General features: G+C 40.1%; 2 pseudogenes; one reads left to right on the top strand and one right to left on the bottom strand.

Annotated features, from left to right (window-relative positions):
* Positions 1-276: 276 nt before the first annotated feature.
* On the bottom strand, positions 277-22254 carry LOC113113254 (zinc finger SWIM domain-containing protein 8-like; annotated as a pseudogene).
* A 157-nt stretch (positions 22255-22411) lies between these two features.
* The window catches only part of LOC113113253 (ATP-dependent RNA helicase SUPV3L1, mitochondrial-like), a 7106-nt pseudogene continuing 5518 nt past the window's right edge, over positions 22412-23999 (top strand).

Genomic DNA, 23999 nt, shown 5'->3' with positions numbered 1-23999 from the left:
AAGAGAACTGAACCAAGAGAAAACATTACCGTCTCCAGCCGCGAGGGGTTGCTCTGTGCTGCTCAGTGCTCCTGTAGCCTACAATAAGCAGCATAGAGCGACCCCTCGCGGCTAGAGACGGTAATGTTTTCTCTTGGTTCTACAAAATATGCGACTTACATATGTTTTTTTCCTCATGACATATTTTTGGGCTGATGCGACTTATATTCAGGTGCGATTTATAGTCCGAAAAATACGGTATATCAAAATAGAAAACAAACACAGATAAACTTTTTCTTGTAGTGTTTTGATTGATCTTTATTAAGTAAACTCTACATTTTTAATATTGCTTTGTTCCAATTTAGTTTTTCTCTTTTCCCCATTTATTCTAAATTACATCCTCTCACAATCAGCACAATTTATATATGCATTTATATAGATTTTTTTTGTTTGTTTTTTTCCCCCCAACCAAGCTACACTTGAAGAATACAAAAATATCACAGTACAATTTCTACTCAGTCACACTCCACTAGCGAGATCCAAGCTGGGGCCGATGCTGGAAACACGGGAATCTGGCAGTGACATTTATAGACCACTCCACTAATGTTAGACAGAGGGGAGCAGTTAACCCCGTTTAAAATGAGAACAGATAAATGAAATTGTGTGGTTCGACTAAACCTCAGAAATACTAAATTGCACAGATACCAAAGTCTATTAACGGTATAAGCAACAGCTAGAATTCAAATATAAGAGAACCCAATTTAAACTCAAGGAAGCCCGAATTGTTTTTGACTGAAGTCACCGCTGATGCCTTGAATTTCAAAAATTAAAGAAGCAGTGCAATCTGGTCCAGCTAGACTTCCCTGTTCCAGCACTCAAGCCACCAACATCTGACCGGAAAAAGGAACTCGCATGAGCAGTCGGTTATAACCTTCTTCCATTCTTCATCCTGCTCTCTGCAGACACGCCATACTATACAAAATATTAAAAACAAAAGATAAAACAAAAACACTGAAGAATCCTCACCCGTACTTTGATTATGGTTTCATAATAAATGTCTCTTTTATTCTTTTGAAGTTTTGTTTTTATTCTCCTCGTGTTTACGATGCCATCCACTATCCAGCGTTGAAACCCATATGACCGATGGAGGCTCTGTTCTCCAGGGTAGAGGAATGTTGCAGAAGAAGTCTGACATTTAGTGGTTTCGTTTAAATGTGAACCGAACATCAACATAGCAAGTGAAAACCTCTGTCCCCGTATTAACCATCTAAATGAACTCACAAAGCACAGAAATCAGTGAATGAAAGATGTTAGGACTCGTAGATAAAACATAGATAGCTATTAAATCACTCGACTGAACACACCAAAAAAAGCGAACAAAACTAAGATCAGACACAACAAAGGGATCAACAACTCGAGGAAGGAGGGACCCATTGACATGCCCCAGCATCTCTGTACCACTTTCTCATGACTTCAGGGCCTGAGGGACTAAATGTGAGTGGGCTTGTACAGGAAGTCCTCACGGCTACACTTCCTATCAAGGGGAACGGAGAGTGCTGCGTGTCAGATTGGGCTGTGTTAGTGGTCTGTGGGGAAGATAGCTACAGGCGTCTCGGTCCCCGCTGGTCTCTAGAGCAGTCAGGGTGAGAAAGTGGCCATCTCCAACGAGATCCGCTGCCATAGTTCTTTAGTCTGTTTGCCCCTCTTTAGGTTCTGCAGCACATCATTGAACTGCATCATGCCAACTGGTGTTAGGCAAAACGCTCCGCGGGCACTTCGGATGATGTTCACAAAGTCGTCGTAGTCCGCAGGAGTCAGATGGATCAGCCTGTGGTGGATATACTGGAACAAACATAATACAGACAGTCAATGAAGAAATTTGACATGAATTCAGTCGTTCAACAATGGAGACTGTTCCAAGGTCATTTTAGTTTTTCATTTATGGACAGCTTGATATTCTTTTTTCCTTTTGGTAATGGGTAAGCTTTGTAATGAGTTGCATGTTACATGTACAATAATACATGTTAATGTGTTAGGTATAAAATATGGTTATATGCATCTAAATTAAAACCATTTGAGCCAAATATGTCAAACGTACGATGAAAAGGTTTTTTTGTAATCATTATGAATTGTAGTCAGCAAGCCTTTAATAATGTGACACATTTCTGAGTGAAAAGGAGCACGTAAGGGGACTTGAAAACGTAAGAAGGATGGAAAAATTGTTTATGATTCTACTTACAAAATTGTTACATTGCCCAGATAAACTCTAAAGGCATTTCTTAGTTTCTGCAAAGATATCGATTTTTTTCAAATAAATGCTGTTCTTTTGAACTTTGTATTCAACAAAGAAACTAATATAAAACAAAGAATGTATAAGTTTCCACAAAAATATTAAACTTTTCAACACTCATAATAAAAATGGTTAACAAGCTTCTCAGGGGTAACGCAAAAGTTCTGGTGATGGAAGAAAAAAATATGAGTTGGAAGAGAAAACTTTTGCATTTCCTTGAGAAAATGTGTTAAAAAAGTTGAAGTTGCAAGCAATTCAAAACTGTTGAAATAAAATATCACCAAGTCACCCCTTAAAGCCTCCTCAGAAAAAGGATGTTTAAATGGAAAAAAGAATGACAACATAAACTTTAAACAGAAAATCACAAATCATTTTTTGGCTGTTGGAACGACATGGAAAAACTAAGAGATGAAAGCTGGATGAAAGATTTTAGAGGTAGATACACACGTTCAACTGCAGATTTGTGACCATGTAAATTAATATTATAATACGGTTTCATTGTTTCAGATTATGGAATAAATTTACTTAGAAGAATCTTTAAAACTAATCTACAAGATTAAACCATTTACAACTCAAATCATTATTTCATTATGCATTTAGTTTGCAATCTGATGAATACATAAATACAAGAATATATATATATATATATATATATATATATATATATATATATATATATATATATATATATATATATATATATATATATATATATTAATAAATAACTCAATAATACATGGAGCTTCCTCTGGGGTTTTGAGTTCAGTTTAGTTTTTAGTTCTAAATGCGTTTACTTGTCGTTCAACAACATTTCATTACCCTCATATCTTTTTGATCTCCCTGTGGTTAAACATATGCGAAATGATAAATTCATAAATACTCTTGCTACTAGATGGCACTAACGTAAACCTGTTTTAATAAAATGTATACCCAGATGTTCCCGGATGTTTATAGGGACATGTGGCATATGGAGCACATTTCCCACCAGCGACGTATGAAATGACTTGGTAACCGTCTGGATAGGTTTCTGCTCGAGCACAGCCTCTGTCCCTCGTCTCATTATCCACGCATGGAGAGAGTGGATTAGAGCTGGCACTGTCTCCCTTTAACATTTACCCAACATTCATTTGCAAAGATTTACAGTGGCAGACATATGGTAGAGCCTCTCCTTGAGCTGTTTTTTTAGGGCTACCCCAATAGTGGCCACTTGCACAGATATGTGCGTTGTTTCCCATGCGACAAGTTGAAACCTCGTCGGCTAGCAGGTAACTGTAAGAGCATGTCTGTGTGTGCGAGGGAGAGATAGCATGTGTGCGCTCTTGGCTTTGGGCTGTCACAGTGTGTTTGATGCTCTCTCATCAGTATGCTCCATCCTGCGAACAGACTCAGGCTTCCCTCTCTAGCTTTAACACTCCAGAATTGTTCATGCACAATTTATATTCAGTGTGGGCGACAATGCCATCACAATCCAGCCTCAGCACCACTCGAATGCTCTAAAACCCCACTCAAATTCTTTCCTTGAAACTAAGTCTAACGAATATGAAAACGAACTTTGAGATTGCTGCACTGCATTCAATACAAAATGTCAGCTGTGACGAATTGTCTCGTGTGTTAAGAGTCTAATTTTAAATGCTTCTGTCAGTGGAAGAGTGCACTTGGCTCCTGGTGGATCATCATCAGGGTACGGATTTATTTCAGAATTTCATCTAATTAGGGATGTTATTAGTTATAATGTCAGCATGATTAGTTCCCCATTTGTGAGTCTGTACCTGTAAGTAGGCCTGCTGGCAGCGCTGCACGAGCTGGTGGAAGGCTGGAGTGCGGAGGTGTGCGTGGATATGTGCAGGGTTTAACCTCTGCAGAGCCTCCATAATGATCTCCTGCAGGACAAACGGACTAAGAACACCTTTCGCTGCCCCCACACAAAACTGGTACACGTGGTTCACACCTGAGGAGAGATACAGACAGAGGGAGAAGATTCAACAATTACTCTAATAAATTGGTGTTCTTTTTTAATTTTCTAATTTCTTTGAATTGAATTAGAATTTATTATACCGATTAGCATTTAAATCAATCCAAATAGCACTGTCAATATAAAACAACCATATCAATATGGTCTTTTTCTTGCCCATCTCTGCATTGCTTTGCTTGGTTTGATTACATTTCTCTTTTTCCCCAAATACATAAAATACAATGAGCCTACAAGTCCAAGATGGAATATCTCTATAGCCTAACACCTCAGACCCAGACCATTTTTATGAATAATTTATTCATAGATCTAACCCAGACCGGATATTTTATTGTGGTAAAGTTGTTTGCATTCTTTATATGGTGAAATGTTATTATCAATCAAAGCTCAGCAAGTGAAAAATCACCCCTTAAGTTAAAACACATTAAGTGGTAGAAATTTGAATGCAAACAACTGTAGAGGACTGCATCTTTATAGATTACATCCATAAAATGTGAGGCAAGTTGTTTAATAATATAATTAATCTCACATTATTGTATTGTGTTTTCATTTCCTGTGAATTCTGATGCAATTTGAGAAAATATAGAACAGAAGGGCCCAAAATTTTTACTACACAGGGCCAAAATTAAATCTTGACTGAAGGCTGTGGGCTGAGAGTATTTGGATTATATCCAATACATTAATGTACATTTTTTAAATAAAATTCAATAATATTCTCTACATTTCAATGCCATAATAAAACTGAAAAGTACTAAAAGCATTAACAAAACTCCACCATTAAATATTAAAAAAATATTATGCCTGCAATTTAATTTGCCAAGTTGTGATTTAAGCGTGCTGACATTTAGTATTAAAAAGCAACTTGGATGTTTCACCACACTTGTTTATGTTTGTGGTGTTCCAGACTACAGTAAGTGGAGTATCTAGAGCAAAAATTGGAAGGGATAGTGGAGTGATAACACAGGGGAAATTAATGTCAGTTCACTCACATAGTCTGTTCTAGTCTATGCATTACTTTGCAAATACAGTTTAAAATATATTTAATCCAGAATATCCCTTTAAAGGAAGCATGTGCAGGTGTATGTCATTACCATCGGATTAAGCTATTCATCCATTCCAGTGGGGACCTTTAGCAAAGCAACAATACATACACTACAGTGTTTCCCACAGACTAACAATCATTGTGTGGTGGAAATATAGGCTAGAAAACCGCAGACAAGCTGAATGATTAAAAATGCAATTTAATTATCTGCCAGCAGGAGGTGCTTTAGGAGCGGCAGAAATATACTGGTTTCCCCGGTAACAGCATAGACAGTAAAATAAAAGGACACAGCGCCCCCATTGGAACTCAATTGAAGTGAAGCACGTTTTTAGCATTTTTTAGCACTTCCGTTTCTGACGCGCAGACTCAAACTAAGCTTGATGACGTCAGAAACCTGTCTGACAGATGTAAATCTTCTAAGTGGCTGTGCATGCAAACTGCCATCGTTAATCTTGCAGAGACGGCGAGCTTGAGCGGGGAGTTCTTTGTCGTGAGTGAGCAGGAGTAAGTATTCTGATTAATTATTTTGTATAGTATTTTAAAATGTAACGCCAGTACGCCATATTAAGTTAATTGCCTGCGAGCTTCTCCTCCTGTCTGTACGGTAATGCGACAGAGTCACGTGGTTATGACGCAATCGTTAGCCTATTTTTACAAAAACTGTTTCTATGGGGCCATAATGTAACATAGAAGGTAATGGAGCCCTTTATACATTGTCGTGTATCTTTAGAAATAAATAATGGACAAACGGAGTCTTTAAATGCCTCAGATGTAAAGTTATTCGCTGTCAAAGTGACGCCAAAACGAATGGGAGTCAATGGGAATGCTAACGCAAGTGAAGTTCTGCTAAAAGATGGCGGCACCCGGCCGACTTCAACTTCCGTTCGACTTCCTTGCCGCCTGGGTAACAGCTCTACACACAGCAGCTAACGATCATAAACGCTGCTTTATCAGGCATTACAGGAAAGATTACATTAAAATGATAAAAACTTAACTGAAGAAAGTCAGTTCCCTGCGCCGCGGTACTTATGTTTAATCATGAATCAAAGCCTTTTGGAAATCGATTTGTTGGCAGTCAGTGTTGATATAGTTGGACCACCACAAATAAATCTATGTATTGGAAACACTGCACTATTCATTTCAGAAGACGACTAACCTGAACTTGGCAGAATATTGTCTTCTACTACATTTTCAATTGTAACATGAAGCCCATGAAAACTGGCAACATGCTGTGATCAGCATGGGATAAAGAGAGTTAGAGAAGAGTTAGAGAAAAGACTGGAGACTGCTGTTAAACCACCTCAACTTTTGTCCGGTGAAGGCAAGAGAAACTGTCAACACATCATTTACTTCCAGCTATTATAGCCGGTAAAGGCAAATTAAACAAAATAGCTTTTCCTAGACGATATATTGCAAAGATGTGTGTGCATACCAAGACGCGCAGCCAGGCCCAACAGCCATTTGACATCTTCAGTGTACGGGGGGCTACGGGAAAAGTTGTTTGGATGATCGTTGTGGGCCCTCCTTCCCAACATCTCCAAGGCCAGCATGCCTAAATGAGGACAAGAAGATGTCACCATTAACACTGTGTACTGAACGACACTGTACTGATCATGTAATGAATTGGCACATGCTCCCAACGTCCTAATCTCCAGGATTTATGAGTACTAATATAACGGAAATCATGCCTTAATTAATATTTCTCACTGTGAGAGTTCTTTGTCAGTCCTGCAACATGGACTCAACCGATCTCTCCCTCACCTCTCTTGATAATTAATCACCACAATTCAGGACCAGATGGATCCTAATGGGTGCAAAACAGCAACATAAGGACAGGCAAGCCATGCCCTAAAGGTTCTATGTAATTAGAAATCATGCGTCCTTACCGACTCTGTAGGCCGAGTGGAGGTAGTGCAGGCCCTGCTGGCTGATTGGTTGACTGTGCTGCTCGTCTTCCACAGGGAAGGGTGCGCTGACCAGGGAGGCGGGCTGGGACGAGAGTCCTGGATGAGAAGCCCCCTGAATGGCCTGGATGGTGGAAGCGGAGTGTACTCCTGCTGGGCAAAAAAAAAAAAAAAAAAAGATGAGAGGATGTACACGGTGACGGTCTATGAATTTGCCAACTGTTTGATGCATGGTTTGATGCATGGCATGGCTTCCCAACAATCTCTGGTGAACTGGTAAAAATTGTAATGAACGCTGCACTGAAGTAAAGGTGCAAAAATAATCATTTCACTGGCCTTTAATTATATTTTCACACCTACAGGTATGATCTTTTCTCTACCAGTGCCATTGCAGAGCTTTGCAAACAAAAAAATCTCTTAATTCTAACAAACCTGACATTGTACACTATGCATATTGTTGCCTCTGTGACAAATTGCTTATGTTATCTCATTTGTAAACCACTTTGGTTAAAATCATCAGAAAACTAAACGAGTAACTAATATTTTCAACCATGTATAAATAATAACTGATTTATTATTCCACAACTAGAAGTGTCAGATCATTAGGAGTGGGAATCCTGGGAATCTCACAATTAGATCCAATTTCGATTCAACGAGTCACAACCCAATTTTAAAACAATTCCTGATGAATTTTAATATTTGTTAAAACTTTTTGAACCATCACGCAAAGGCCATTTTGCCTAGCAAGTTAGGACATCAACCTTCAGCCATTGTATTAGAAATACTCAGCAGCGGCAGTGTTAACTCTTTTTCGGGTACAATGTATATTGATTTATTTAAAAAAAACAAACTTAGATTGGTAAATTTTTTATGTTAATAATTATGGAAACACATCAGTATGAAAATGGTCCATTGGTTTTGATTTTTTTGTGGATTGATACCAAATATTCAAAGCTTCCTGAGATGTAATTAATTTCACAGTTGGTCATCTGATCTCAACATGACAGCCACTGTGAAGAATCACCCTTACAAGGAATAAAACAGCTATTCAAAAGCCTGATTTGGCACTCTCATGCAATTATAAATCATTTAAACTACATCGGATGAAAATACTAGCTATTCATTTCTAGCAAATTTCTGCATTTGCTCAGCATTCATCTAACATCACTGCAGTGTTAATTTCGTTGACTAAATATTTTCGTCATTATTTTCGTCACGAATATATTTTTGCCGACGAAAACGAAACGAAAACTAAAATAGAAGGCACTGATGGAGACTAAAACTATGACTAAATTGATTGACATTATCGTCAACGAATAAAGGACGAGACGAAAATAGACTGTGACGAAAATCAAATCAGCAGACGGGAGAGATGCGAGGAATGAGCAAAAGAACCGGCAAAAAAGAACAGACTGCATGAGAGAAGAGAACCAGAAATCAGAGCCTGACTCATTGAGACATGAAGCGAAGGTTTTCAGTTTTTATGAGCTCCCGGGAAGTCGGCATTCGAAGAGGTGATAGGGACTTTAAGCAACAGCCTCTGGTGGAACGGCAACGGCATTCTGGCGTTGTATTGCGCCTGCGCGAATTTAACTGCTACTTTGTGACGTTCTAATTTAACGGTCTACTACGGGAGAACAGCTGATTTGCCGGAGTCGCTACAACGTGAGAGGTTAGGTAAATAAATGTTATGTTTTTAGACTTATTTACATCATACAATATTAAAAACTCCTCTTCTGACAAAAGATTGTCATTTAACGCCAAAAGCAATCCTTCTCCTGCTTTTTTAAATTATATATTTTTTTGGATCTCAATAAATGAATTAATGCTGCGTTGCGCTGTTCTGTTTTACCGTTGCTTAGTGACTTTTACGTTCTTGGCTACAGCGGTGTGACGGCAAACTTCCGGTCGCTGTAGCCGTTCCATTCGCAGCTGTTGCTTAAAGTCCCTACTGTCTAAAAGAGCGACAAAATGTCCACAGCTCACTTCACGTTTGACGACGAACAAAACAAAACAAAGTGTAAAGCACGCAGAGCGCTCATTCGTGGCAAGAACACAACCAATTTGAAAAGACATTTACAGACGAGCCACCCGGACATTTTCTCAAATGTAATTTCACAACGATGTTCTTTTGTTTATTGAGCTAAGCAAAATTGGAATAGTGCAGTGCGTAGATGTTGTAGCATTAAATATTACGAACTGAAAAGTACTGTAAAATAGCCCCTTCTTCAAATTAGATGCGAGCACAATACTAATACGTAATATCATGATAAATACATTTGATTAATACTAATGTTTAGTATATTTTATAATGTTCTACTTGTTGACAATATCACAAATATTTCTATATTAGTCATGTGAAACATGAATGTTCACATCCTATCATTATACATACAAATCTAGCAATAATGTAGTATTTAAAACATACAATATTGCTAGACAAATGAATACCTTATAAAATCTTGTTACTTTTTTTATCCACCTAGCTGCCAACTTATTAAATATTTACTTTAAATGTATGCACTTATTGTTCAGCTCAGCTGTAAGCTTTAAGGTCCTGGACCTAACATTATTTTTCTTTTATTGATGGTCAATTGGCAGCTAGTTATTGTTTACATTATCATGACAGTGTTTGTTGCTGCATAAAAGCTTTTGAATCGAAATAAAGACACAGTTGTGTTGAAATAAAGTTGAATTTGTGTTTTATATATTTTGGTTAAGTTTGTTTCCTATACCAGCTGTAAAAAATTGTCTAGTAAATCTGTTATTGATTTTAGTCTTATTTTAGTCGACTAAAATACCAAGCAATTTTAGTCGACTAAAATACCAAGCAATTTTAGTCGACTAAAATAAGACTAAAATTAAAACAAATCAGATGACTAAAACTTGACTAAAACTAAAAAGAATTATAGTCAAAAGACTAAGACTAAAACTAAATTAAAATTTCGTGTCAAAATTAACACTGCATCACTGCCATTCCGGCAAATACAGGGGTAAAGTGTTCCTGTAATTGTTCCCGGGTCGCTAGATTTGGCACTTTCACACTGCCAGTGATGACCCGGTATATGTGCGTGCTTTCACACACAACCCTTGAAGATCCCGTAAAGACACGTGACATCAGCGCGTGACGTGTAATGCACGAGTCGACAACGCTTGGCACGTTATACTTTAACTGAAGCAAGCAAACGATCTCTGAGTCAGCGCGGAAAGTGAGGAACTAACTGATCTCTGCTTCATTACAGTTTGCACATATGTTTTCGTAGCGAATGTTGATCTTCCTTCAAAACAGCCGGTAAAAGAGTCGCGCGATAACGCGCGTCATCACTTCGATACGGAATTAGATCTGGCTTTTGTTCACACAGCGCTCGTTCCGGATCGATTACCGCAATGTTACTATGTCCCCGACCCGGGTTCGATTAGGTAATCAATTCCGGGACGTGGTTGCTTTCACACAGAAGGCGACCAGGCAATGTTACGGGAATATTGCGGGTCCGACGTGCAGTGTGAAAGGGGCTTGAATAACATTTTAACACAAAAATAGTTTTCCTGTTAAGATGGAATTTAAATTAATTAGATCTTACCTGCAACAGTAGTGCTAAGGGCTGCCTCTGCGGTATGGTACGGGTGGACAGCGATCTGAGTCATGGACGGCATTGGAACTCCAGGAAAAGTGACAGCGGTCGCTGCCATAGGAGGATGAGGGCCAGTGGCTACAGAAAATGGGTACTGAGCACCAATAAAAGCAGGGTGCATTCCCTGAGAAGACAAACAGATGCTCTTAAAACCACTTTGATACGCCTTCCTGGAGTCATACACCTGCCGTCAGAAAATTAAAAGCCACAAAATCAAGTTAATCCAAGAGAACAGTTGTAAAGATCATCATAAACATAAACAAACTGGTAGGAGTCTCTCTCCATTTATATTCTGCCAGGAATACTGTGCTATGCATCACTGACTGCCAAGTAAGAGTCTGTATTAGTGCTCTAGTTTAATATTTAGCACCTCCAGTTAAATACAGACAAATTATATTACAGACTGAAATATAAATTCTAAGCACAGATATTTAAAACCCATAAATCATATCACAAGGAAAGAAAGAGAGCTCATACTTGTGGGTAGGCCGCCCCAGACACGGGGAAGACAGCAGGACGGGGAATGTGCTGAAGGGGGTGGCCCAGGTACTGCGGGGTGCAGACCGTAGGCAGATGGGTTTGGATGGTGGTGTAGGGATGCAGGCCTTGCGCGTGTCCCATGGCTGAGCCAGGCAGCGCGTGTGACTGGTAGATGGTGGAGCCAACAGAAATGACAGGAACTACAGCGGCTGCAGTCACTGTTGTAGTTACAGTTGAAACGCCTGATGGGTCCAAGGCTCCCGTGTTATCCAGGATACCACAGCTTCCCTCGGGTGGCGTTCTCCCTGCTCCACCATTGGCCCTACAGCGGCCGGATCCATCTCGCTGGGACCCAGACCCTCCACCCACTGTTTGCTCGTACAGCCAATACCACTGGTGAGCCACCTCGAACAAGACCTCAGGATAAACACCACCTCCCTTTGCAGCCTCCTCAACTGCCATGCAAGCTTTCTCCAGCATCACATTATCCTGAAAAGAAAAGAATGCAGAAAAGTGTTCTTTAAAGGCAACAAGCAAAAATGTGTGGATTATGATGTACAATGAAAAGCAGGCTTTGCTGGACAATACCTGCTCCTTGCACTGCACCAGGGCTCTCTGAATCTCGTTGGGGTTGAGGGCGTGAGCGTGAGGCAAGCAACTCAAAGCCAGCTCTGCCGCTGCACGCACCATGTTGGGATCCCGTGCTCGCGATGCGCGGTCTGCGAGTGACGCTACCTCCGGAGGGGTGAGGTGCCCGTCCCAGCATTCCACTAGGATGTTGAGGGCAGCACTCCCAATCTCCATAGCCTGGCCTGTGAAATCAAGACAAAAGAATTTCAAACCAAACAAAAGGTAGGTTTGCCCACCCATTTCCTAGCATATTGTGTTAACTGCATCTATCCTTTTATTGTATCTATTCATCCACATCTATCAGACCATGTACATCAACCAGTACATCTATCCAACATACACTGCCGTTCAAAAGTTTGGGATCAGTAACAATGTTTTTTAAGAAGTCTCTTCTGCTCATCAAGGCTGCATTTATTTGATCAGAAATACAGGGGGAAAAAAACTGTAATACTGTGAAATATTAGTGCAATTTAAAATTAAGTTTTTCTATTTGAATATACTTTAAACTATACTTTATTGCTGTGATCAGAGCTGAATTTTCAGCATCATCTCTCCAGTCTTCAGTCTCACATAATCCTTCAGGAATCATTCTAATATGCTGATTTAATATTACTATTGTAAACAGTTTTGCTGCTTCCGATTGTTTTGGAACTTGTGATTTTTCTTTGATGAATAAAACAAAACAAAAAACAGTATTTACTCAAAACATAAATCTTACAATATAAGATATATATACTACCGCTCAAAAATTTAGAGTCTGTAATTTATTTATTGAAATTAATTAATGCAAATCTTACTGGTCCAGGACTTTTAAATAGCAGTGTATATACATCCACCTATAGCTATGCACCACTAGGGCTGGGGGATATATATAAACAAAAGAATATCGAATATCGTAAAAAATTTTAATTAGTGCACAATTCTCAATTTAAACTGTGCAGCTGAATGAAATAAACTGGGATAAGTATTTTTTATTTATTATTTTTTTAGCTAAGAACTCAAGGCTGTCAATGTTCTCTGGTTTAAGAAGCTCTGTGGCATTAAAATATATTCCAACAGTGTTGGGCGATATGGTCATTTTTCAAATCGTCATATCATCAGCCCCTGACATGATATTATCATGCATGGGTGGAGCAAGAGAGAGACTCTTTGTTCTTGTCATAGCATAACTATTTGGTGTTTTAAACTGCACAGGTGTGCGAGAGAGAGCCTATAGAAAAAATATACTTTCAAACATACTGGTAAAATAACGTTAAATATAAAAATACTGTATTTAAAACAGCTAGTTCATATATAGTTGGACACAACTGTCATATCACACGTCCTGTGACAAATCTGCCGCATCTGCATATGGAAGTTATCTAAATGTTCTGCAGAATCAGTCAACAGTGAAAATCAATAGTAGATTTCATTTAAAGCCCAACAGTTTAACACTAATATTGGGCATAAATGAACACGTCAAGCTTGATGAACACGAAATGAACACGAAAGCGCTTGTGTAGTGGAGACGTGTAGAGCAGTCCGCAATAACATGTTTCCGGTTTTTTGATCGGCATCAGAATGTTCGGCACATTCGTCTGGGAAAGTATGCTTAAATTTGAAATATTCGACATACACAATATTTTCAAATTTTACATTGTTGTCAAAATTATTGTGATATTATCGTTAATATTCAATATATCACCCAGCCCTTTATACCACTCCATTTATCTACCCATATCTAGCCATTAATTTTTATCCATATAAATCATTATCTGAACATCTATCCATATAACCATCTCAATCCTCCCATATCTTTCTACCTATCCATCCATTTTTAATATACTGAAGTTGAGTATTATAGTACACTTTCACTCTGAACTGATACCCTGAAGCAAGGTTTATGAATTTTAAAGATTACATTAGCATTTCAAGGGAAGAGTCATAAATCATATTGAAGTTTATGATCCCTGCAGATTACATAGTCATCCCTCACCTGTAATCCAGGATACATGCGAGGAATACGTCCTTGACAGCCAGTTTGGAGACACAAAATTATGCAGGCCGAGGGCATACAGGCCAATTTCAAAGGCACACAGATGCAGGTTGCGGTGGGGCCCTTGATGCCCTCCGCTGGCAGAGGGTTGAGTGAAAATGGAGGTGGAGCTGTTTCCACCAGCTTTAATCAGCACAGTCTTGGCCAGCTCAAAGTAAAAATGGGCAGCTGCCTCAGACGGCTGGTTGGGCACATGTGGAGCGTGGCTTTCAGGCCGGCGACCTTTATACCTAAGAGGAAAAGAGGCAATGTGTGACAAACTGTAGACACAGAGGATTGGAGAATCTGTTTTGGCTCTGAAGTGAAACAACTGATTCAGTCAATCAACAGCTTTTGAATTAGAGATTTAATTGTTTTCTGAGGCCTCAAAAAGAGAAACTGATGTACAAGCACCCAAAATATGAGACCAAATCTTTAAAAAGGGCAATGAGGTTAAAAAGGTCGAAGGCTTGTCTCACCTGCTGGTGTCAGTACTCTTGGCTCTGGCTCCTCCTCCAGCTCTGCGTGAGCCGCTGGATGACGATGAGCCAAGTGAATCAGAGGAAGAGCTGCTAATGCTGTCACTGTCCTGGCCTCTCCCCCAGGAAGCTGCTGTCCAGCCACCTCGAAATGGGCGTCGACTGAGAGTAGGAGAGCTGTCTGAGGTGGTCTCTGGAGCACTGCTGTCAATGCTTGCCATGCCTGAGAAAACAAGGCAAAAGAAACATGTCACAAACACAGTCTCAAATTTCTTCAAGCAAGGTTAAAAATTATGTAAATAAATTAGTAATATATATAAAATAATATTACATTTGAAAACACCACAGTTCAATTTTCCCTTCTCTTCGGAGTGTTACAAGCTCTTGGTGCATTAAGAAGATCTGTAAAGTTGCAAAGACTAAAATTTCAAACCCAAATAAATATTCTTTATAAAAGTTAGGACTCAACCTCTCCTTCCTAAAATGGCTCTTTCTAACGCGCCACCACATGTCTATGTCACGATATGGGAAGTTTTGCATAATGCCACCCAAATGTTCACGCAAGGAAAGGCGGCATAACTTTTATTCTCGCTGTTGCCACTGCGGCCATGTTTTGGAGATGCTGTGCGCTTCATTGTGAAAGCGAAACTACTTTGTTTGGCCTTCCAAAAGAGGACACAACTACAAATCCAGTGGTTCAACACTGTTCCAGAAGAGTTCAACCCAAATATTCAGATGTGCACAGCACATTTTGCGGAGGATGAGGACTGTTTCCTCTGAGAGTAGCCTACAATACAGGTGTCAGTTTCTAATAAATAAGGCAGTTCAAACTGCAAAGACATTCTGGCGCTTCTGACACACAGCCTGTAAGTACATTTTAATGTTTAAATCATTTGCCACTGATTATTCAAACTCGATATTTGAGCAGTGTAGACTTACGTTAAAAGTTGTGTTTATCGTTTCTTAGATCACAAATGCAGACATGGTTTTATGTTTACGCAGCACACTACGCAACACAACACGTAAAAAGACAGTGTAAGTTATTATAATCAGTAATTATGTCCCCATTGGATGCAACAAATGCCTTGTTTATAATGGGTTTCATTGTTTTTGTTTCATCACACCGGGGCATGGCATGACAGTATGTTAAGGGGTGTTACATTTCCGTCACACGCTTGAGGTATTCAGCCAATCACAAAACACTGGATATCTGCCCAATCAGAGCACATCTCGCTTTTCAGACCAATGAGCCTTGTAAAAATCTATGGTTTCAGAAAGGCAGACATTGAGGAGCAACAGCAATGTACATTATAAAAAGCAATTCATTATGAAAATAATGTGTTTTTTTAACCTTAAACCGCATAATCACACTGCACTACACCAAATACGCAAAATAATGTTATTTTTAGCAACGTCATTTGACTCCTTTAAAATAGTGCTGGGCAACGATTAATCGCATCCAAAATATTATTTTTTTGTTTCCATAATATATGTGTGTGTGTTCTGTGTATGTTTATTTTGTATATAAATACAAATAGATTATTTTCAAAATATTTTATTACATGAAAATATATATTTACATTAATATTCATTTAATTTATAAATATATTTATATATAAAAATAATATATTTTTCTTAAACATACATGTATTTATATACACACAATAAATATACACAGTACACACACATTATGTAAACAAAAACTTATTTTGGATACGATTAATCGTTGCACAGCATTATTTGACAAACAATTTATTTATTTTTTTTAAAGCTAGCGGGTTAATAATTTATATAAATTGTATGATTTTTTGGACAGATTTTTAACCTCTTGTGACAAAAATAAAGAACACAGGTGCTGCATCAAATGTACTCTTCTGTCTCTCACCAGTGTGTTTCTTTTTCTGCCGTACAGGTGATCCCCAGCAGCGCGTGCCATATGCCCCGCGACCCCCCAGTGCCAAACGACTGGGCACAGTGCCCTCAGGCTTGAAGGGCGCAGCTTCGCTCTGCTGCTCACAGGAGGTCGACTGCGCACCCTCTGCCAAAACAAGTAGTATGAAATGGATAAAATTAAACTTGGTCACTACCGCCTACACAAGAACCCAAAACAATAATATTTCAGCAGTGAATTCCCCTCTGAAATTTAAGTGTCTACTCATAAAACTTTAGTGGATGTGGTTCACCTTGATCTCTGTTGTCTGCGATGCCCTCTCCTGTTGCTGCACTCTGAACTCCACTACCCACTAAACCGCCCTGCTGCCCCGCCGCTCCCCCGCCAGTCACGCCCTGCACAGATGATGTTGTTGCAGCAGGCGTGTGCTTTGACACCCCTCCCGTGGCTCCGCTGGCACCATGAGCGGCATGTTTGGATGGGCTCTTCTGGCTGCTCGTGGCTGGTTTGCTAGAGTAAAAGGAGCTCAGAGTCTGAGGCTTATGGGTCTGGCTCTCACGATCCAGGAGCTTGTCAAGAATCTACACAAGGATGAAATCAAACATTAATCGTTTAAGCCATTCACTGCATTTTAAACATGATAGCATGGCTAAGACTCTTAGCATAAGTATGGATGTTCCTAAAGGGATACGGTTATTTTAAATTGTAATAATATTTCACAATATTGTTGATTTACTGTAGACCTGGTGAGCTGGTAAGACATTTAAAAAAAATCTTAACCTCAAACCTTTGAATGGTAGTTTATATTCCAGTCCGTTCACATTGCTTCAGAAGACTGTAACTTTAGCAGATGTGCTGTATATTGCATGAATAACGTCAAAAAACTTGCCTTTTTAAGCTTGCTTTGGTCATCTTTATAGGTGATCATTAGTGCTAGAGCCAGGTCTCCTTTCTCTCTCCGTGTCCCTTCACACAGCAGAGGATGCTCTGCCTCACTGACCGTTGTCTTCATACCTAAAAAAATAAAGATAATAAGAAAAAGAGAGACAATTGAAACACAGAAATAAAAGAAAATATTTATCAAAACACATTCGTGCTGGTTGGTTTGGTGCTTTTTTTCTTCTTCGCATAAATTGATTCTTACCAAGAGCTGCTACAGCTGCCTCAAACCCCAGCTCCTCATCACCAGGCATTTCATTGTTACGATTCCTGCTAGGAGGTCGAGACCCCGTGGGAGAGACCACTGCAATAGGCAAGTGAAAGAATAAAAAAAAAAAGATATACATGAATAACGAGCATGGGGGATTTTGGGGCTTTTAAAGAACATTTGTAAAATTGTGGGAAAAGGTAGATGTGCGGCTTACCAGGGGTGCAGAGTACGTCAAATATGAAGCTTGCCAGCATGAGGGGCAGAACCGGACGATAGTCGCAGAAGTTTCCATCACGGAGCTGCTCTGCTCTGTCCCTTATAGAAGTCATTTCTACAAGACCCAGAGGAATCTTCTTCAGCAGAGCCACCACCTCAGACTCCTGATATGCCAGCTTGACCTAACATAAGAGCACAGTAGCTCAGAATTATGGCACTCAAAATACGTCACTGGACATCAGGCATCAAAACATTACAATGCATTTTTATTTTGTGGTGCAAGTTACAAAGTGTCAATTTGGTTCTCATTTACTAATGTTAATGGTATTATGATATTAGGCACTTCCTATATCGGCCGAACTAGTGACATACGCAACAAGAAACTAAACAGTCATACTAGCAGGTCACTGGTTTAATAGGATGAACAGAACTTCTGCTTTACCTCCAGAGCTTTAGTAGAAGCCGGCGGTCTCTGCAGCTCCAGGGAGAACATGCCAGTGTTGAATGCCAGGTTATGGAGCTCAAGCCTCTCACTCAACACAGTCAGAAGGAAGGCTACTTTAGACAGGGTGTTGGTGGCCACCTGTGTCTGTTTAATGGTCGACACCTTACTCTTTTTACCCTAAACAAGACAGGAAGAGATTCGTTTCCAAAGGTGAGCACAAGCATGATTGTACATCACAGCTGAAACCTCTAAGAAAACTCTGTTTCACTACCTTTGTCTGTGGCTGCTCCACCTTCAGGTCAGGAGGGTTAGCCAGCAGATCTCGAGCAAGATCAACAGCCAGTCTGCACGCGTCATTACTATAGCCATGAGCATAGAGAGCCTCCGCACAGGCAAAAAGTATCTGCAACACACCATTTTAACATTGAAAACCTAAAATTCAGCACAATCATATCTGAATGAAATACAATTTTAACCAATAAAAAAATATATATAACTGTGGTCCAAAATTAGCAATACATCAAACAAAAAACTAAAAAAAAAATGTTAAAACATAAATGTAATTATAAATTATCATTTTTATTTATGCATCCAAGATAAATTAGATAAATTTCCCACTGAGACAAAAGTTAAGAAGATACATGGCTACATGTAAAAAAAAAAAAGATTCACCTCCATCCTGCCCTCTTGCTCCAGAGGTTTAATCCCAGCAAAGATATCTGGCTCTTCTTCATGGTTGCTGTCTGCAACCCCTCTATCTGCTCCCTCTTCTGATGCGGCACTGAGGTAATACGCTTGATAGTCATCTTCACACACAGCATCTGCTCCTGCTCCTGCCTCAACTGCCTGAGGCCCTGAGGCCCCTGAAGCCCCGCTTCCATCTCCCTCTCTGCGACCCTGCTGAGCCTTGCCGAGCGCTTGCAGAGTGCCGAGTATCATCTAAGGGGTCCTCATCTCCTCCGTTCTCATCCAGATCTGCCTCTGCTTCCACCTTTTTCTCCATAGCTACCACTACTGGAATTGCAATGGAGCAGGCATGGGCATCAGCAGCAGAGGGCAGCACACGTTTGGTCTCGTATGCACGCTCTTTTGAAGCGTTACCACTGTATTTGAGTGGCTCTCGGAGAAGAGGACTGGGTGACGGCAACATCTCTGGTGGAGGCGGCAGGAAATCAAAGGTGTTCGAGGCCTCCGCTCCAAGCGCCAGACTGGAAACCATCATCCAGACTCAGCTCAGCCATGTCAGGCTCCAGAGAGCTGTCCTCACTGCTAGTTCGCCGTTTAGCATTTGGGTGCTTCCCGCTGACACCACTCGAACTTCCACATGAGCCCTTGTTGCTTTGTGTAAGCTTGGCCTTGCTACCAGCTGATTGAGAGGAGCTACTGGCTTTATACATGCCTTTACCTCCCTCCTGAAGAGAGAGAGAGACCCTTCCACCCAGACAAACCAGCACGCCTCCACTATTCACAACTGGCACTCCTTTCCTCTTGCTCACAATGGTCTCCTTAGGGCGGACAGCCACCTCCTGCTGGGGAAGATGAGAGTTGCACCGTGGCTTTTGTTCAGAAGAAGTACCTTCTGACGTTCCACCGCGAGCACCTTCTCCTGGTTCCCCACTGGGGCCAGCTTTATTGCCCCGCTGCTGCTGCACCATCCTGACCCAACAAAATGAGGCATTTTTCTTATCTGCGCCACAATAGGTGATGCCAGGTAAAGGGTAGGCCACTTCCCAGTTGAAGTAGCAGCACTCCACAGCTGGTTTGAAGCCCTGGAAGAGTTTGTCAAGAGACTTGCGGTGTTGCCCCCGTTTCACAATCTCTATTACCTTCAGGTGCCATAGCTTTAGCTGGGCAGCAAGCTCCAAACGCCTGAAGAGACACAAATAGACAAGCGAAGGAACATTACCCTACCTAAGTGGTGACAAATATAGCCAGAAATCTTTAAGTTAAGGTATCCTAAATCAAAGTCACAACAAACATGAATCATTAGTTCTTCAGAGTCTAACCGGCTCTTCCTACTTGCTCACCTCTGGGGACTCATGGTAGGGTCGAGCACCGCCAGTCTCCATAAAACAACCATTTCATCACACATGCTGGCACACGCATGTGCTGCAACCTCGGTCTGGCCATTACTGCGACCTGTGTGCCCGCTAGCACTGCTGTGGGAGGCCGATGTCCTCACACTATACCACCAGCCAATGATCTGGAGGAAATACAGAGGGAGCAGTACACTATCATTACAACTGTAAAGTCAGATTAAAATGCATTCAGACACAGTCAAAAACCAAACATAAGATTTCCTTTCTGTAAATTAAGAAAAAGTTAAAATATGAGGTTCTAAGTCTAATAAAAAGAAAAAAAATGCTATATGGACACTATACTTTTAAAAATTAGAAGAAAAAAAAATCTATAAATTTGAAATGCTTCACTTTTTTCCCCCCAAATGGCAGAATACATTTAATAGAAGTTTTAGGATATTATCTCATTTTCCCAAAACAAACCTGTATGCAATAAAAATTTGGAAATGACTATTCACAAACATTTGGCTGTAAACATTCCTATGAATTTGCTATGGTTTCATCGCAGGCACAAATGTGACAAGAGTTTGCATCAGGATGATGCAATGTTGTGCACATGACACCATCACCCTGGTGTGTGAAGTGAGGCCGGGTCAGTTATTTACCTGTTCATAGGTGAGACACTGTTCGGTGAGGATTTCTAACAGAGGCGCAGCATTGCTGTCTCTCCTCTTAAACATCTCTCTGACGATGGACAGAAGGTTCCAGATGCCCTCTGGCTCTCTGCCTCGCAGGGGCCTCAGCAAACAAGCCCATTCGGCAGCTGCCGGAGGCTCAGTGGATGACAGGTACATGGAGTTCACATCACTGAGAACAACAAGTGACAAAAGAACAGTTAGTTCTGTCTGTTTGCTGTTCATCTTCATCCACACAACTAAATGTGTTAAGCCATTACAAATTTGAGGATGTTTTTAATTTTTAAAAAGAGAAAATTTGTTTTATAGGTTTAACAAAACAAAATCAGTGAAAAAGCACCCCATAGGTAACCTGCTCAATTACGCCTGATGCTCTTCTTCAGAACACAAATGATATCAGGAGATTGTGCTACAGGCAGTACCAGATGGGAAGTTTTTACCTAAACACAACAGGTGATGGGCCACAGAACTTGTGCAAGGTCTTCTTTATGTTGTCACTGAGGGTGGACTCATCTAGATACCAGGTGCTCTGGTCAGAGGCTGAAGGGCCAGCAGTAGGGTCTTAGAAAAGAAAAAGGAGGATTTTACAAGGTCCTCGAGCCTTCACAGTGAACAAGAAATATAGAAATTCAATAATTGTGGTTTGTAGGTCAGTCCATACCTGGGGCTCCACACACTGTGTTAATAGCGGTAGACTGGGAGGACAGAAGCTCATCCAAAAGACGCTGAGCTGTCGGCAAGATCTGCAAATACAAAATGAATCACAAAGCCAGAAATTAATGTATCATTAAAAAAAAAAAAAGTTTTGTTCTAAGATGTTGGTACTCGAGAAAAGGAAGAGAGATTCCGTCAATACCCTATAATAAATGTTTACATATGTAATAAGGAGATATATATATCACACCCTAATAAGCACAATGAGGCAACTGTGAGCACTTCATCACAGTTATTTAGAGCTGTGCAACAACAGGGAGGAGCTCAGAGAAGCCGTGAGCAACGGGGCCATCTCTACAATTTATAAAAACTAATAAATAATGCATGCCTCACCTGCTGTGGGAGTTCACTGATAAGGTATTGTGCAAACTTCTGGAGTTGATCCCGCTGTAATCTGGACAGGGACTCTGACACAGGTGCTCGAAGACACACTGCAGAAGCCTGGAACCAAAGACATGCCAAGAGTCACTGACATTCAAGCTGGCACTGGCCGACATCTAGAACTGAAATCAAAGCTTCAGTGCTTTAACTCCCACTCACTAGTGCAAACTAAACCAGGAGCAGGCTGCTCATTAGCAAATACGCTGTGCATTTCTAATGTGTCTGGAGACTTTGATGTCTTAAGGTGGCTGCCCCTGTGTGCCATCACCTGGTACTCTCCTCCAGCATGAGCAGGAAACCCCTCATTTGCAAATGGCCCATACATAATATATGAGCTCCAAAAAGACACGCTTTGAGCCCATCAGAGCTAATTCTCTCTTTAGCTCATAGTGAGGTTATTAAAGAGAATGTGTAGCATCCCGTGGGAACAGTATTGTGAGCTACTGGAGTGAAATGTGCTGGTCGTGTCCGGGAGATGGAGGATGGGGAGGAGAGCAGGACCTGGAGAACTTAACAGAGGAGGAAAAGGAGGACGGAAATGTTTAGGATTCCTGGACAATATCCCCAGTATGGCTGAGTCCGGGAATAGCCACATGGCCGAGAGTCTAGCTCTATGAGTAACCACATACTTCAGTACACAAATTCAGATTAAACTATCTGAAAACATCTCCCCGAACATATTGTAACTCAGAATTTTTCAAACTTGATGCTAAAAGACTGCTATTATGATGATCTGGGGACCCACCACTCTTCCTAAAATAAAAATAAAAATAATACCAAGTAACACCAAGATCATAGGTTCAGATCCTAGGGAATCCATTAATTATTATCAAATCAAAATCACAAAAAAAAAAAAACAAGTTTAGCTTGAGAAAATGCAAGTCACTTTGAATAAAAGTGCCTGTCAATGCATAAATGTAGATAATAGCGAGTTGTTTTTTATGTTTATAATAGATACAAGACACTGTGTGAAAGACACCGAAAGCATTATATTAGAAAGACATTACTGATTGCAGAATGAAAATGGAATAAAAATGAATGACAAGATTACAAAACAGTTAAAAGTTAGAATGTTTGAATGCAAGTTGCAACCAGTTTTAACCAGCACAATTAGGATAGTATTGATGCGAGTTTAGTTGAGAGGACAGTCTGACAGCTCACGAGTCACGACACATGAAACAAACCACACAATCCCACTCAAATAGTTAAAGGTCACAGTGATGATAAAGAACAAGAAGTCTAATGACTGACACAAACAGTTTATTACTAGTGCATGCCTCTCTAGCTACTAAATATACAATATCTAAATCCAGTAGCACCACAGTCTGTTTGAGTTCAACGCAAGGTATCTTCTAGTCTTGTTCTACTAAAGCTATAGAAAAGCAAGAAATGCATTGTACTAAGTAACAATCTCTGTGATACTGTTCTGCTGAGTAGGTGGTCTAAATGTCAAGCCTAAAACATTTGAACTTAAGGCTGTGATGTGAGGAAATGATAGGTAACCTCCTTAGACACCAGCCTCAACAGACAAAGCAGCAAATGAAGAGATACTATAGCAAGATTAAATCTAAAGTGTCAAATATTTACTGAAATTGCTGTATAGCTGATTAAGGCCATAGCAGAACTAAGAAAATAATGGTTTATTCAACTCACAATACTAGAATAAAAACTAGAAGACTGCATAATAAGAGTAAGTGCATTAAAATGATACATCCTCAAAGCTATTTGCCAAGAAACACTGAACATACAAATATGGGTTAGTGTTATGTTGCCAGACACTACTTAAGCATCTTATATTTCTTCTTACTCTCTTCTTCATGGTAATTCACAAATTCAAAGGATTTCTAGTTTAATTTACAAGAAACCAAACAGGAGAACTGTGTATTTGTTATTTACAACCAAACCAAACATGCAAGAAAAAGTTTATGCAAATAAGTTTGTTATAATTTCCCCCAGCAGCAGCACACAGAAGACAAAACCCACATGCAAATGCTAAATGCCGCCCACGGTCCGGGCCGCCGGGTCTATCTGACTGTGGCAGGCCCTCCTGGTTAGGGGATATCAACAGCA

The sequence above is a fragment of the Carassius auratus genome, chromosome 13 (assembly GCF_003368295.1).
Source record: "Carassius auratus strain Wakin chromosome 13, ASM336829v1, whole genome shotgun sequence".
Lineage (NCBI taxonomy): Eukaryota > Metazoa > Chordata > Actinopteri > Cypriniformes > Cyprinidae > Carassius > Carassius auratus.
This window is presented reverse-complemented; position numbering and strand designations above follow the sequence as displayed.